The 16916-nt window shown below is 44.7% G+C and overlaps 1 protein-coding gene across 1 annotated transcript in view; it reads left to right on the top strand.

Moving 5' to 3' along the window:
- Positions 1-1284: 1284 nt before the first annotated feature.
- The window catches only part of CACNG5 (calcium voltage-gated channel auxiliary subunit gamma 5), a 66972-nt gene continuing 51340 nt past the window's right edge, over positions 1285-16916 (top strand). Inside the window, exon 1 of the mRNA XM_061621774.1 lies at positions 1285-1365. The gene's annotated coding sequence lies outside the window, so the exon portion shown is untranslated. The remainder of the gene's footprint in view (positions 1366-16916) is intronic.

Raw genomic sequence — 16916 nt, 5'->3', positions numbered from 1 at the left:
ACAAAAAGTTTGCTAGCCCTGTTTTTTTAAAAAACAAACAAAACAAAAGTACTCTAAGTAGGGATGTGCTTGAATTTCGCAAAATTCAAATTTGACAACTGATCTCTTATTTATTCACACTTTTTTTGTCCTTGCAGATTGGGTTTTTTCCTAGTGGTTTTCTGTGGCTGAAGCAGATAGTAGATTGATTTCTACTATCAACACAACTTAGGACCTTCTGCCTGAATCCTGGCAGGGCCTGGAGGAAATGATCAAAACTGTCTGGAATTGAGGCAGAAGACACCCAATAGTTTTATCAACAAAGTGGGGTTTTAAGACAGTTTGCTTATAGCCCATTAAATCCATCCCACTTGATCCCCTGAGTTCCAAACAGTAGCCAATCCAAGCAGCAGTTTTTACAGGAACGTAGCCCATTTTTTTCGGGCTAGAAGACCTAATAATTGCAAAACAGCCAGAGCGTGCATGCATATATATATGGAATATGAAATATATGAGCATATGAAAAACTATGGAATGCTTTAAAAGAAATGGGGGTGCCACAGCATCTGATTTTTAAAAAAAGCTTTCACGGATGGGGATGGATTTAAAGATCGACATAGGGATGTTTTAATAATAATATTAATAAAAATAATAAATCATGATGTGTTGAGAAAGGATTTGCATATTAAAGACCTTGTTTCCATCCAGGTCAGTCGACCTTCAGTGGGTGACAGGATTTGAGGGGATGGAAGGTATATTTTAGATGCTGGGCTTTCCCCAGAAGCCTGACAGGATCTCAGTGGGATTGCAGGAAGCTCGACTCTCCCTCCCCCGGCATCTTTCAGCCTCGCTTTTCCTTTTCCTTAGTGGTTCTGTGGGGAATGGAGCTTGCTCACCGCGGAAGCCCACGGCCTGCCAGGATTCGCCCCGCCCGCCTCAAGCGCTGGGTGCAACTGACAGAGGGGCTGCCCCGTCGGGGGAAGCCGTCGGGGGTAGGGCGAGCGGGCCGCTGTCTGCAGCGACGCGATTCGCTCCCTCCGCCTCGCTGTGCCGCGTCCCTCTTGGGGGCTTCTCTCAAACCCCGCGCTCGCCGTCCCCGGCAGCCGCTCGTTGCTCCCTCCCCGAGGGAAGACAGGCGAGGGATAAAAGGTCCGCCTGGGAGCAGCCCAGAGCTCCTCGCGCCCTCCCCGCCGCCCAGCCCAAGCCCGCCCGTTGCTGCTCCCTGCCTCCGGGCGAAGCCTCCCGCTCTCGCCCGCCCCGCTCCGATTAGGCGAGACGGAGCGTTGGCGAAGCCGAAGCTCGGAGACTGCGGGAGCGAGCGGGACGGGGCAGCCTGGGTCTCCGCCAAGGGGACTGGAAAGCCTCGGCGTCGCCTGCCGCCCTAAGGTAAGCTCTGCCTCTTTGCGCTTGGAGCGGAGCTGCGCCGGGTGCAATGACCGGGGCGCCCGGGAGCGGGGGGCTGCTGGCGTCCGGGGAGGGGGGACAGCAGAAACGGCGCGGGGAGCGCGTGGGAATCGGCTTCTTTGGACGAGTGGGCTTCAGGCGGGGAAGAGGACACCCGTCACCTTGACGGTGTGCCGATCAGCGACGAGGACGGCTGATCGCGGGCGCCGCGGGCATCGGGGTGTGTCTGTCAGAGTGAGCCGCTCGGGACTCCTGAACCAGGAGGGGCAGCTTTGGATCCCAGCGGCAGCTGCGTGCTTTGGGTATCCTCGGCCTTTCTGGGATGTGGGGATATCCCGGACGGTCCCCTTTTCCCTCGGTAGGAGGTAGCGGCAGGGCGAGAGCCTCTCGGAAGCGCCCGGCGCATCCCTACATTTTGGATGCGAAAGAGCTGACTAGGGAAGGAAGGAAGGAAGGAAGGAAGGAAGGGGCGGGCGCGGGGCCGGAGAGCCAAGGGCGTTCGCTGGGGTTCCACACGCGCAGTTCCCACCCCGTCGTCGCTGCATGCCTAGCGGCTCTCGACTGTAGCTGAATGTGTGAACTGGATCCACTGACCTGAGCCGGGAAGTTCTGCGCGTGGCTGTGAAGTGGAAAGCTCTTTGGCGTTGCAGTCGTTGAGTGGCAGCAAGCTAGCTCTGGCGTGAGCTGTGGGGCAGGACCCGAAAAAGAAAAGCTGGCCTCCGCCAGGGTCTCCCCTCTCATCAGCTGGGCACTGTCTCTCTCTGAGCCGGAATCGGGATCCCTGCCCTTTTCCGAAAAGGCTTTTCGGAGATAGCGGCGTTGGATCCTTTGCCTCCATTCCAGCCCTGCTGTTGCGCTGCTTAGGAAGCTCTGGCCGTGGGACAGGAGCGAGGGGTTTGCTATGCCCAGTGCTAATCAATCGTGAGAATCTTCTATGCCCAAGTTTGTTTTAGGTGGATAGGAAGAAGGGCAGGTGCAATTAGCTTCAGTGCCCAGATGATGAACGCAGAGCTATTCCAGGGGCACAGGAGCCAGACTTGAGGGAGACACTTTCCCAGAGTGGTTTTGTTTGATTGATAGGGTTTTATCCCATCTTTCAGGCAGATTGCTTCCTAAGCCAAACAACAGTATAGTAAGATTCCAATTATGAAAATAATATCAAAACATTGTGTTAACAGCAGTAGTGCAGTGGCAAATCGAGAAGTGCAGGGTCACACTCACACACACCCTTTTTGCTGCTGGGCTGAGATTGAGATCCTTGTTAATGCCTTCTCCTACAACAACAGATGTCCCTAAGAGCCAGTCAGCATGAAAAGGGATAGTGTTAGCTGCTGAGAAGAGTATTCTTGGTGGCTGACTCACCTCCTTTCATTCTGATTGGCTCCGATCAGCAGGAAAGGATGAGGAGGATTGCTAGAAGACTCTTCTCGGTGGCTAACACACTCCCCTTTCGTGCTGATTGCCTCATAGGATGCTGAAGACGTAGGGACCCTGCTCCCAAAAAAGTAAAGGATCTAAGACCCACCATCACCCTGGATGACTACACCCTTGGTTAATAACAGCAATAGCAGAGAAGCATTTACGCAAGCATAGCATCATAAAACCACCCCAATACACACCAGAATTAGTCTTTAAGGCGCTCAGAATGGTCAACAAAGGGCTGTAGTTCAGTGGCAGAGCATCTGATTTGCATGTCAAAAGTCCCAGGTTCAGCCCCTATCATCTCCAGGTAGGGTTGGGAGAGACCTCTGTTTGAGACCCTGGAGTGTCAGTATTGTAGACAATACTGAGCTTAGATGGTCCAACAGGCTAACTCAGTATAAGACAGATGCCTATGTTCCTAAAGCATCATAAGTATTTCCCTGGAGAGGGTATTCAAGAGATGCGGGCCCACTGCAGGAAAATCCCTGTCCCTAATACTTGCCAGTCTCTCACCAGTGGAACAGAGATCAGGGCCTCCAATCTCAATCTCACAGATAGGGTAGCTTTAAATGGGTGCAAATTATTCCATCACATAAGCCTAGTCCCAAATCATTTGGGAATTTAAAGTTTAATATCAGCATCTGGAATTGGACACAGAAGCAAATCAGCAGTCAGTCTAACTGGTGCAGAACAGGTGTTATGTGATCCAAACACCTAGCTCCTAAAAGTATTCTAATTGCCACATTCTGTACCAGCTCAAATGTCCAAACTGTTGTGAAGTTGCTTTCAAAGGAAAGCAGATAGGATCTCCACTGGCCAAGATTGTGCCTTATATGGGGGAAACTGGTTGAGTGAAACAGTAAGTGTTCAAGTACCTCAGGACCCTTCTCAGAGCTGGACTCAAATATGGGTTAATTCACGAATAGGCAAAAAAACCCTTGCGGTTTAAGAATGTACCTCTAGCCCACAGATATTTCTATCAAACTTTAAAAAGCAGGGAAATTGGGCAGCTATAGTGAATGCACCAGGGGAGCAGGAGACCTGAACTCCTCTCTGAGATATTGGACTGCCCTACAAATCTGTCAGAATGCAAACACAATTTTGGTTGGTCTTTCACAGTCCAATCCACTTGCTGTGTAGCTTGCAAGAATTTGGTAACGTGCCTTCTTTCATGCTGAGTGTTTTATAGAATGCTGGAGATAAAGGGACCCTGCTGGGACCCTGTTCCCAAAAAAGTAAAGGGTCTAAGACACCCCATGACCATGGATGTCTACACCCCTGTTGGTAAATATACCTAGGGTTGCAGCTTTAAATCCCATTGATTTCAGTGGGAGAGTTCTCACGATTCTCCAATATTTGGGCTGGATTATGACTTACTCTTGTAGTTCATCAAGACTGAAGTTGTAGACACACTTACCTGGAAGGAAGTCTCATTGAATGCAATAGGTCTTCCTTCTGAGTAGACTTGCATAGGTTTGCTATGTGAGGCTGTAAGCTTATGCACTTTGAAGTTATTTTCTTTGGATGAGGAGATCAATATAATTATATTATACTATATTGTATTATATTATGTTCTTACATTTACATCCCACTGCCTTTTGACCACATCTTTTTAATCATTATATTTGTCCCCCCCCCCAAGAATAAGATATGTAAAGAAAATGTTAGAAGGAATGGTTTCTTTTCTACAGTCCTTCTTGGTTAGGACAAATTGGTTAAAAAGTGAATTATTATTTCTATAACCTTTCTACAGGTATGGTAATAAAAACATTGGAGAAGGGAGGAGGTGAGAATGAATGGCTATACATATTTCACATCACTTTCACATGCTCAGAAAATTTTGTTTGAACTCAGGGCCTGGCAAACAAAACCTTTGCAGTCCGCCATCTTGCTGCTTTGGCACCCATTGAGTGCCCCATCTTTCCCCACTCCCCGCTGCATTTGGGGAGATTTTGGATGGGAAAATGGCCTGAAAGAAAGGGTTATAAGCAGTCCCTCTTCTCCAGTAGTGTAGTGGCAAATTCAGAAGTGCAGCGTCCCTTCATGAAAGTCCCAACATGCCCACTCACAGCCACTCCCCCTCCCCCTTCTAAGATTATACAATAAAATGAACTTTCAGTCTCTTACTTTGTTTGGAGTACTTTCCCTTACTGGTGGATTGCAATGCTCATTGCAGGTCTCCATGTGTTGCTTTTCAGCTAGATCTACTATTTTCTGTGCATGTACGTAGGCAAATGTACTAAGATGTTGTAAGATAAGGAACTTCCTTGGCTGAGTTTGCTTTCTTGGTTGTCATACTAAGACTCAGAGTAACTGCATTTGGGCAGAGCTTATGAGTTTTAGGAAGAAACTTAATCATGGAAATTCCTGTTCCTAACCTCTGGCATCGGCTGCACTTCTCTCTCTCTCTCTCTCTCTCTTTCTCTCTTAGGCATATTCATCTGCATTTCACCTTACCATGCACAGCACACACATAGGACATCATTAAAAGTTGAAACACCATCACATACACACACTTTCTCTGCTGTCCCCCAGATATTTTCGCTCTTTCTCTCCTCCTTTCTACTACTCTTAGAGAAGAGGGAAGAAGATGGGTTGAGAATAAGATCCTTGTTAACAAAGAAACAAACTGGAGGCCATGCAGCACAGAGAGAGTGAAAGAGAGCCCTTTAGGCCGAATTGTCCCCCCCCCCATGTTCTTTCCCTCTTTCCCTTGAGGGCTTGCTTGCTGTCCATCATAGTCTCCACACTCCACAGTCCTCCCAGTGCATACCTTCTCCCACAACAACAGATGTCCCTAAGAGCCAATCAGCATACAAGAGGAGTGTGTTGGCTACTGAGAAGAGCCTTCTCAGTGGCTGACTTGCCTCCTTTCACTCTGATTGGCTCCAATCAACAGGAAAGGATGGTGGAGACATAGGGACCTGCTGGGACCCTGACCTTCCCAGGGCTCTGACCCACCCAGAAGCCTGGAAACTACATTCCTGCTCTTCACACTCTGCTCAGATTTGGAGCCTCCCTCAACACCGCTCTGTTGTTCATTGATTTGTGTATCAAGTGCATTTCTACTCTGGGTGACGTACAGCTGTGACAGGAAGCTCAATGAGCCATATATGCCCTACCGTCTGTATATGAGGTAGAGTCAGCTTGTGTGCATTTGTCACAATAACATGCAAGTGGACAATATTCTATATGGAAGTAGCATCTGTTAAGAAAGTTTTTTCACAGCCCCAAATGTTATTGTTAGGTTGACAGTGGGAATGCATGTTTTCAGCCCAAGAACTGACATGTCAAATGAAAAGGAAGAGTACAGGATGAGGTGGGTCAAAGAGCGCTTCCAGTACCCAGGGGGAAAGACACCTTAGAAATGCATGCTAACAGCAATACAAATGTGTGTGAAAATAAAGCAGTGAGGGATTATCAGCATGATTCAACCAATGTCAACGGGCTTCTAAAGACAGCTTGCACTGTCTGAGAGAGGGCAAGCAACCTACCATTCTGCCTTCTGGCCTAGCCAAGCCACATGGCTGTATCTCCTGAGGCAGACGGACATCCCATTTTGAGAAGTTTTTCAAAGTATCCATGATTAACCATTGGAAAATCATACTACGGTCCAGAGCGTTTACCAGCTCTTTCAAATTCTCATTGGTAATTCTCATTGACTATTGAATGTTTGTGCCTATATAAGTCTTACCCTATTCTCATTGCTTTTTGTGTGTGTTGAACTCTTATATAACCCTCATTTTACCTTAATGATGCAAGGGCTTGGCAGACCACTTTAAAAAAGAAAAGGAAAAAAAATCAGTCACATTTTACTAACTCCCCATGTATTCATCTCTATTCAATCACTCATGCTGGCTGTCAAGGTATTATATGCTGATAGTCTAACACAGGAAACTATTCCAAATATTTGGCCTGTGCAGTCTCAAGATGCAGGCTTTAATAAGCATGCAAACATGCATTAGTTGACGGGGTGGTGGTGCTGCAGAAGCAAACTCCCCACATGATGTTTAAATGTACACACTTCTGTGTAGAGAGGTGTGGGGGGGAGACATCAATTCAGTGTGCATTTGTGGCAGACGCCAGCAGATTGGCTGGAACCAGTGACATCAGGAACCCAGCTGCCCTCTCCAGCTTCGCAAGTCGTTTTTCAACTGTTTTAAAACTGATTCAGCATTTTCAAAAAAAGATGAGGCGATGGATGTACATGTGATTCAATACATGCACCCTAGCTAACCTAACTTTCTCCCTGATGTGCTAGTTTTCTGCATGCAGGTTTTTTTTAACATGGGAAATGTAAAAATGTGATTCTCCTACTTTGTGTCTGAAGGAATTCAATTCTGGAAGGCTTTTACCATGTGATTTTGGTAAATACACGGATCAATTTTTGGTAGGACCAGCACTCTCCAGGGTCATTGTACCTTCACTGTAGATTATATCTGAGTGAATCCCACAATCCCATTAACCCAAAATTTTAGATTTTAAACAAATTAAATCACACTTATTTTAAATTAGAAAAGCCTGGCATGCTTTCACTTTGCTTAGTAATCCATTCCCTGCAAGTAATTTTTACTGTGGCTTCCACAGTTCTCTTGTGAAAACTTCATATAGTAGCCTTCACCAATTAGGTGTCTTCAAGATGTTTTGGGCTTCAGCTCCCATCAGCCCCAGTCAGAATGGTCAATGTTCAAGGATGATGGGAGTTGTAGTCCAAAACATCTGGAGGGCACCAGATTTGTGAAAGCTTGGCAAGCCATAGGTGTGACGGCAGTTGGTCCAGCTGCCTGGGAAAGAGGGCTGAGACAGCATCTAGGCTGCAGGCACATTTGCTTTTCCACCTCTGTTTTTTTAATCCGGTGGCAAACAATGTTTGTCATGCTCTGCCCTTTTTTTCTCCAAACTCTGGGATTTTTGAGATTGGATGCATTTTCCCTTTAATCCAGCTTCACACCGACTTGAAAACCGTTTGGTCTATCAACCCTTTGCGACCCCAGTGTGTGTCCAGTGGAAACGCTTTGCAGTGGGCGGTCCTAAAAGTTCTGACATCAGCAGTGGGGCTGGATGTATTCCAATCAAACAAATGTGTACAGCTGGGTGCAGATTTATTTTAAAAGATACCCTGTCTGAACGGTTTTGCTGCTTTTTAAGGAACTAGTGTGCACATAGTCTTAGATCTTGATCTCTCTCTAGGGTGGCCTATCATCTAATACCTTTCCTGCTCACTTAGACTATATTCCAGCCTGCGCAGCCTACTACAGTTTTAGAAGAACCTCTACAAAGCATTCATTCTGGATAAGGCTTCTTGAAGTGCCAATAGCACCATATTAGGACAACTCTGATGACACCACCCTGTGAAATGGATTAGTTCTTTGCCTTTGTTCACTTTCTTTCCTAGCAAAACCATCCATTACCCTTGACACTCCGCATCACTCTACTGTAATACTGGTTGAACGCGCTAGAATTGCAAAATTAAAGAAGAGTCCTTCAGATGCCTCCTTATCTGTTTGTTTTTCTCTTTGAGATGGGGGCAAATTGCAATTCAAGCTGCATTTGCAAGGTTAGGAAACTGGCTTCTAACACTTCAATTCTACTGGTTCTAACAAATAAAAAAGATGTGCCAAATAATGCACCTTGAAATACAGGTCACCTGGTCACAGTCTCCCTGACAGTTATTATAGTTCTGTTTAAATTATAGTACTTCTAAATTTGTATCTGTATATATAAATTAGAACATGCAAATCTTATGCAAATCAGGCTTTTCTCTTTTTTTTTTGTTATACATGTCCTCTTAACTGGATAGCCTATTCCCTGACACATTTTAAAAATGCAAACAGGGAGAAGTAAGGTTTGAAGCTGCCCTGCAATTTGGTGGGTAAGGATGAGTGAAATCCATACGTCCAAATTGCAAAAACCAAAGGGCAGTCTTTATACTGGGCTCTTAGTGCGTGCTGCCATAGACCCCTTTGATTTTTACTTGTGATCTTGGTCGTTGTTGCGTTTAAATGAATATTTAATGCATGTTTAATGTGTTTTATTGTTGGATTCTTTGTATTTTTGTTACATTTTTATTGCATCTTTATTTTAAATTGTTTCAAGATTCCCTCATACCGACATTAGAAGAGTAGGAACATATATTTTTATATAACTAAAATAAATTTATTTTATTTATGCGATTTATTTGTTGCCCATCTGGCTGGAGACCCAGCCACTCTGAGCGACGTACAAAGTAAAGGTATATAAACATCACAACATCAAAAAAACAAGCAATAAAACTAAACAACCGGGTAAAAGCTACTAAGGTTCAATAAGGCTTCTAGCCTGTATAGTCCAAAAGGTGCGTCTTTTGCGAAACCGAAAGCAGCACCTCCTCTCACTCTCAGCATCCAGCGTCCAGTGTAGTAAACAGCGAGGGGGCGGCATAAACAGGCCCCACAAAGATGCGACCAACAGGAAAGTTCTCCTTAAGAAGCCAAAGGCAAAGGCGCTGAGAGGCAAACACGGCCGATACAAGGTGGAATGAACATAAGAACATAAGAAGAGCCTGCTGGATCAGGCCAGTGGCCCATCTAGTCCAGCATCCTGTTCTCACAGTGGCCAACCAGGTGCCTGGGGGAAGCCCGCAAGCAGGACCCTAGTGCAAGAACACTCTCCCCTCCTGAGGCTTCCGGCAATTGGTTTTCAGAAGCATGCTGCCTCTGACTAGGGTGGCACAGCACAGCCATCACGGCTAGTAGCCATTGATAGCCCTGTCCTCCATGAATTTGTCTAATCTTCTTTTAAAGCCATCCAAGCTGGTGGCCATTACTGCATCTTGTGGGAGCAAATTCCATAGTTTAACTATGCGCTGAGTAAAGAAGTACTTCCTTTTGTCTGTCCTGAATCTTCCAACATTCAGCTTCTTTGAATGTCCACAAGTTCTAGTATTATGAGAGAGGGAGAAGAACTTTTCTCTATCCACTTTCTCAATGCCATGCATAATTTTATACACTTCTATCATGTCTCCTCTGACCCGCCTTTTCTCTAAACTAAAAAGCCCCAAATGCTGCAACCTTTCCTCGTAAGGGAGTCGCTCCATCCCCTTGATCATTCTGGTTGCCCTTTTCTGAACCTTTTCCAACTCTAGAATATCCTTTTTGAGATGAGGCGACCAGAACTGTACACAGTATTCCAAATGCGGCCGCACCATAGATTTATACAACGGCATTATGATATCGGCTGTTTTATTTTCAATACCTTTCCTAATTATCGCTAGCATGGAATTTGCCTTTTTCACAGCTGCCGCACACTGGGTCGACATTTTCATCGTGCTGTCCACTACAACCCCAAGGTCTCTCTCCTGGTCGGTCACCGCCAGTTCAGACCCCATGAGCGTATATGTGAAATTCAGTTTTTTTGCTCCAATATGCATAATTTTACACTTGTTTATATTGAATTGCATTTGCCATTTTTCCGCCCATTCACTCAGTTTGGAGAGATCTTTTTGGAGCTCTTCACAATCCCTTTTTGTTTTAACAACCCTGAACAATTTAGTGTCATCAGCAAACTTGGCCACTTCACTGCTCACTCCTAATTCTAGGTCATTAATGAACAAGTTGAAAAGTACAGGTCCCAATACCGATCCTTGAGGGACTCCACTTTCTACAGCCCTCCATTGGGAGAACTGTCCATTTATTCCTACTCTCTGCTTTCTGCTTCTTAACCAATTCCTTATCCACAAGAGGACCTCTCCTCTTATTCCATGACTGCTAAGCTTCCTCAGAAGTCTTTGGTGAGGTACCTTGTCAAACGCTTTTTGAAAGTCTAAGTACACTATGTCCACTGGATCACCTCTATCTATATATGCTTGCACGCCCCAATCCTCAGCAGCCATTGGAAAATCACCGCAGCCAGCAACGTCGTCTCCGGAGATTCAGGTCAGTCGTACCAACAAATATCTGACCTGGTTGTTAAGTGAAATGTAAGTAAAATAATATCAGGCCATGTGTTGCAGATGTTGATTGTTGATAACTAATGAAAACAGCATAGGACCAGTATTGAAGCCATTCCTTAATTGAGGCCAAGACTTGCAGAAGAAAAAGTGTGTCTGCCCTGATGTTGTACAGTGGGCTACCCCACTTCAACCTGGGAAGTATGTGGATCCCAATTCCTCTAACTGATCTGCGAGTTTTCTACTTGTAGAGAGTGTGTGAGAGTATTTCCAAAGTGATATCCTGCATTTGCTACCTGAAGTAGTACCATCTGTTCTGTCACCTTGGCACTCGGGTACCTCATTCCCATCTCAATATGCTGCATGTCTAGCTCCAGCCTTAGTTACAGACATCGCTGGAGGAAGGAACAGGTAGAGAAGCTGATTCCAGGTGCCCTACATCTCTGAGTGACTTACAGTCGACAGGCAAGAGTTTTTGACTCCAAATGGTTTAACAATAGCAACAAGAAAAATGCCTCTAAATTAGGTTGCTGAAACAAAGGGCAGCAGTCAACTAAACAGTAATGCTATCACATCTGCTCCAGGGTTTTCCCCACCCTCCAGAGCAGATTGGGGGGGCTGGGAGAAGAGGGGGGAGAGTTATAGTGCATTTGCTAAATACCATTACATTAGCATTACTGTTTAGTTGAATACTGCCCCTAGAAAGCTTTTGGGGAAAACTAGAAGTGGATTTGGGTGTGAAAGGGCCATGAGATCAGTTTTGGTCCTGAAAACAAATTGCTGGGCTGAACATGTGCTCAGAGGCACCCTGGCCTTTAATTTGAAGTGTACAGATGCCTGCTTGAGCCATCATTTTGCATTTGGCTCTTGTTGGCGGATCTCAAGATCCTCGTAAAAAGATCCATTAGACCTGACATCTGCTCATCCCCTGCATTACTACATGATTTCCCCCCCCTCCCTTACCATTTCAGGTGGCATTTCATTCACTCTCCCTACCCATGCATCACACAATCAAGCCATTCTTCAGCAAGCAGTTTTTCTCTTGTTTGCCTTAGAGAAAGCTCTTGTCTGCTTGTCAAAGCTTGTCCCTTCCCTATCTGAGCACCCCTTCAACCAAGTCTTGCTGGGAAATGTTTCCTATTAGCAGAGTTTGTGATTATTATAGGGCCTGGTGAGGAAATGCATCAGCTGAGAGGAAGGAGCAGCTCTCTTGGAAAGTGCCTTTTGAAAAGCCAGCACTTTAGACATTGTAAAGGTAACAATAAGCTCATGATTTCATCCTGCTGCAGGAACATTAATGCATAAGCCCTGTCCTGCTAAAGCATCTTTTGTTTCCATGTTTTCTTTCCCTTTTGAATTCACAAAATAACACATTTTGGCTAATTTTAGTGACAAATGTCTCTACAATTCCCCACCTCTCTTTTGTAGGTGGGAAAGCTTTACACGGTTGCATCATGGTTTAAATTAAGGCACAAGACTAACACAGAGTTGCTGCCTACGAGACTAGGTTAGGTGGGTGATGGAATAATTTATCATTCAAGATCCTCGGAAGCATGCAAAGGATTGCTTCTGAGCAAAGTGGCTTTTTAAATCAGAGCATAGAGATTGCTCTTTCTGTATTTTATTTTATTTTTAAAATGTAATTTTTAATAAGACAGCACCCCCCCCAAAGTGGAAGCAAAGTATGAAACTGAAAGCAAGTGGAAGCTAACTGTGATAATGGAGCCATTTATTCGTAGAAAGAAGTGTCCTTATTGTGGTCCAATATGCTTTAAATATAATCACTCTTCCTTAGGGGCATAATGTATTCTGAGCCAGCTTGGGCAATATAACTTGTGCACAAGAATCTCTTATGAGCAATCATCCCTGAGGAAGAGTGGCTATACTGAGAATATCTGGGGTTACATTTGTCCTAAGAATTATAAAGGCACTTGCAGCAGTTCCATTGCAAAAGCAAAGCAAGAGCATGCCTTGATGAAAGGCGTTTTGAGAGATGCTGGTAAGCTGCTAGAAGGACCTCTTTCCCATTTGGTCTTTTAAAAAGATCAAACAAGATTACATGTGAGTCTTACAGATACACTTGTCCCAGAGCTGGGATTGGCTGCAGTTGCATGGCTGACCTTTACGGTCAGCATAGGTGAGAGCTTGTCAAGAGCCACACACCCACCAGCACATGACCACCACCAACCAACTGGATATGCTCAACCAATCTCCCATTCCCCAGTCAGAGGAGTGCTTGCTGACAGCAACAGGTCGGTGGAGGAGAGGGCCAAAAGGAGTGCAAGAAGTCACACTCCATCTCTCTAGCTCCGTCCAGTGCCCCCTCCCCAATGGCAAATGAGACTGCACTTGGTGCTTGTCAGGTGAGCAGAAGAAGTGACTGCTGCAACTGAATCTTCAGTTGGGAAGGGGGATTTGTGATGGCAGGACCCCAAAAAATCTTGAGGCTTGCGGAGTTCACTCTTGAATGGAAAACCTGGGCTTGCTGTTATGGACGTCAGACAAAGAGCACTCTGTAAGTATAATAAGTATAATCCAAGCAATGTATACTACATGCATATTGACCACTTTCTAAGAAATGCACCCTTCTTACATAATACAGCCACTGATTGCCCCAGATCCATTATGCAAAAGTGAATCCGGGCCATCTCCCATCCTCCTTGTGGACAGCACCCTCCCTTGAGCCATAACCAGGAGTGTGAGGCATGGCAGGGGAGAGTGACTAATAGTGTGCTAGGAGGGCACACACAGCAAATGTTCCAGGTACTGAGGTAGTACACAGTTTGGATGGGTAGCAGCTGGCTGTGTGGACCATTTGTCAGCACACTCCTGACAAATGCCCCTTTTGCCAGGTAGGTCCTGCCAGGAAACAAAGGAGTGACTGATGATCAGCTGGGTGGTGTGCTGGACAGGGATGGCTTCTGGACAAAGCCAACATTCCCAGGAATTCCTCTTCTGTAAAAACCATGGAAGCAAGTGCCCAGGGACCACTTTCTTGGCACTCTGCCATTGGGGAATCCCTTTACCAGCAGTCAGGATTGCTGCAGAGCAAGACTGCCATTTCTGTGTTAAATTCTGCCCTCCCTCTTCACACCCCTTGGGTAGAAACACACTCACTGTTCTGCTGGTTCCAGTGGGTCTCCACCTCTCACTTCTGAAAATGGGGACACATGACGCTAGTCAAACCCTGACTCTTTTTTACTGTAAAACCTGGTGGGAGCAGCTTGAGTTTTTAAATTCAGCTTCAAAGAGATTTTGCAATTGATCAGCAGATCATCCCGTTCCCCCCCCCCTTCCAGGTGTACCTAATGGAAACACTTTGCTATAGACGACGAGTGTGTTCACAGACCTAGTTGGCTTTACTGAGATTAGTTTTCAGTCTTTGCCTTTTTATAGGACATTTCAGTATAAGAAGTAGTTACCTGCAAAGGCTTCTTCAGCCTTGGAAGCACATCTGTTAAATGTGATGGCCAGACAGGAGGAAGATTTCTGTATACTTCTCCATTTTTGCTCAGTCCCAGCCCTGCCCAGTTCTTTGTAGCTCTTCTGTAGAAATATTTAAAATTTTCACTGAGTTGAACTAATCTCCATCAGGCTGTGCCCTTACTGCAAAAAGTAGCAACTTCAGCTTTGATTTTGGCACAAAAAGGATCTTTAATTGATCAACTTGCTAAGTTTTGCATGAGGGTGTGAGGAAACCTTGTGATAATACCATGTGATAATTTCATAATGCAATAAAACAATTAAAAACAATTACATATATAAAAACAGTTTTAAATCCAATAGAGATACCAGTGGCTGGGATAAAAAAAACCCAACCCTACACTTAGTGCATTTGTTGAAAGAGGAAGTCTTCAACAGGTGCAAAAAAGACAATAGAGATTTTGCCCAACCCTAAACCTTCATTGTAGTGAAAGTGGGGAGCGGCAAACCCCACCCGCTACCACCATGTAGCGAAAGCAGTAGCCTTCCCCGTCTGCTCTCACTGTCCCAGGAGTCAATTCCCAGCCTTGGGCAATTGATCCCAGCAAATCCTGCTTTGCCAAGGTTGTGCACGCTCACACCAACCCTGCAAGGTAGTAACTGCCACCACCCTTCCAACTGGATAACTACTCTGGGGCGAAGGGAATCCCAGAGACCAGTTAAACACCAGAGCTTCTCAGGACAAGAGTATTTATACACTCCTTGCCCCTTCTGAAGTCTCAGGTAAAACGTTACTTGTTACACGGTAGTTGTAGTCGAATGGCAAGGACTGAATTTAGGAACTGACCCCTCTCTCTGAAATGAACACACGTTGGTTAAAATAATTAAAGTTTATTAAAAAGAAAAATAAGAAAAGCATAAAAGGTTTACAAATGTCAAAGAGGTGCACAAAGTAAGTTTTAGCAGCAAATTGAATCCTGTTACCATACACCCCAAACAGGGCAAGGTTTGGTAAGAAAAACAAGTAAGATAGTTTTTGGCACAAATCAAAAATAACAAAGCTTTCTTGCCTAAGCTATACTCACATACCATAGGATCTACAGATGGATAGCCTTCTCCCCTCGGGGATTTGCGAGTCAGGATGGAAATGGAGCCACAACAGAACATCACCTAAGAGACAAGGTGGTGCTCCGAAGTGGGACACAAAAACCCAAAGTTCTGAGCTCCTTCTTATGGAAGAAATCTTCCTCCCAGCCGGAGACAATTAACCAATTAGGATTTTATCAAAAGGATGAAAAAACTATGTTCCCACAACACCAGGCGCCTCCTCTGGGTTTCCCAAGGCAGTTCCTTGAAATGAAATGAAATGAATTTATTACAGCCAAAGGCCAATACAAAATCATCACACAACATTTAAAACCATTATTAAGACAAACTAAAATAGACATTCCAATGCCGGATCTCTCATGTAGACATTTGAGTTATCATTGTTCTACGAGTTGTGATAGCCATGGCACAGAATCTAGCAACAATATATGTGATTTGTGGGTAGTGATCTTGCAGCAAAAACTTCGTATAAAATAGAGGATCATGACCAGGAAACCTTTGGACGATAGGAGTGATGCTAAAAGAACAAATGTTTTGATAAAAAGTACAATATAAGAGCACATGCGTTATAGTCTCGACTTCTCCGATCCCACACGGGCACAGCCTAGCTGCACGTGGGACTCCACGAAATCTGCCGTCGAGGAGAACTGACGGCATTATGTTGAATCTCGCCATAGTAAAAGCTTTCCTGTATCTAACAATGGAAAGGTTACTGAGATATTGGGCTGGTACAAAACGCGTGTAGGCAGTAATGAGTTTGAACTTATCAGATGGTACAGTTAAATGGGTTTGCAGTTCTATATCCATTATGCGTTGGGAGATGGCTGACCATGCTTTGGCATACCCCAATTTTGAAATTATAGGAGGTGAAAAACCTAGGGATGCTACTTTCTTAATCAAGGAATTGTGCCAAGAGGATTGAAAGGTGTCAAAGAAGTACTAAAGGGGGCTGGCCTACAGGTAGGAATTGAAGTTTTAACCATAGTTTTAGCTTGAGTTTCCAAATTCTTGCTTCTGTGGTAGGTAGGCCGGCTTCCATTTTTAGAATGTTGTTTGAGACACATGATGGAATCCCGAGGACAGCCCTCAGAAATTTTGTTTGTAAGGTTTCAAAGAACAGTGATTTTGGAAAAGTCAAGACCTGTGAGCCATATAGCATCAAGGCAGTTCCTTGAATTTTATGGCCTTGACGGAACCAGGCCCCTTCTACTGATAATAAGATGTGAAGCTAGTTTGTAATCTCATACAGCTGGGGTTGTAAATTGCCAAGTCACAGCGATGAGGCAAAACTAAACATTTAACTGCCTGCTGGCAAGTTACAGAAAAAGATGTCAAGGGGGAAAATTCCCACAAGGCCTTGGTGTACAGCCATCTCAAATGCAGACCAGGGCAAGGCTGGCAGGCTGGCACTACATTCATAATATTAGGAAAGGATTATATCCCATCATCTTGTATTTCTTATTCCAATAAATTCATAATTTCCATTTTGTTCAAAACTATTTGTTCAAACAAACCATGTAATCTTACTCAAAAGTGCTAGTTTGGTAATTTCATGACCAATTCTCTTGAGAGGAGTTTCTTATCTCTTCCAATATTTTGTTTATAGGATATTGTGATACAGCAATATTTATATATTTAAAAATCACAAAATTGC

The sequence above is a fragment of the Rhineura floridana genome, chromosome 3 (genome assembly GCF_030035675.1).
Source record: "Rhineura floridana isolate rRhiFlo1 chromosome 3, rRhiFlo1.hap2, whole genome shotgun sequence".
Taxonomy (NCBI): Eukaryota; Metazoa; Chordata; class Lepidosauria; order Squamata; family Rhineuridae; genus Rhineura; species Rhineura floridana.
Note: the sequence above shows the minus strand (reverse complement) of the source record. Positions and strands in the feature narration are given on the sequence as shown.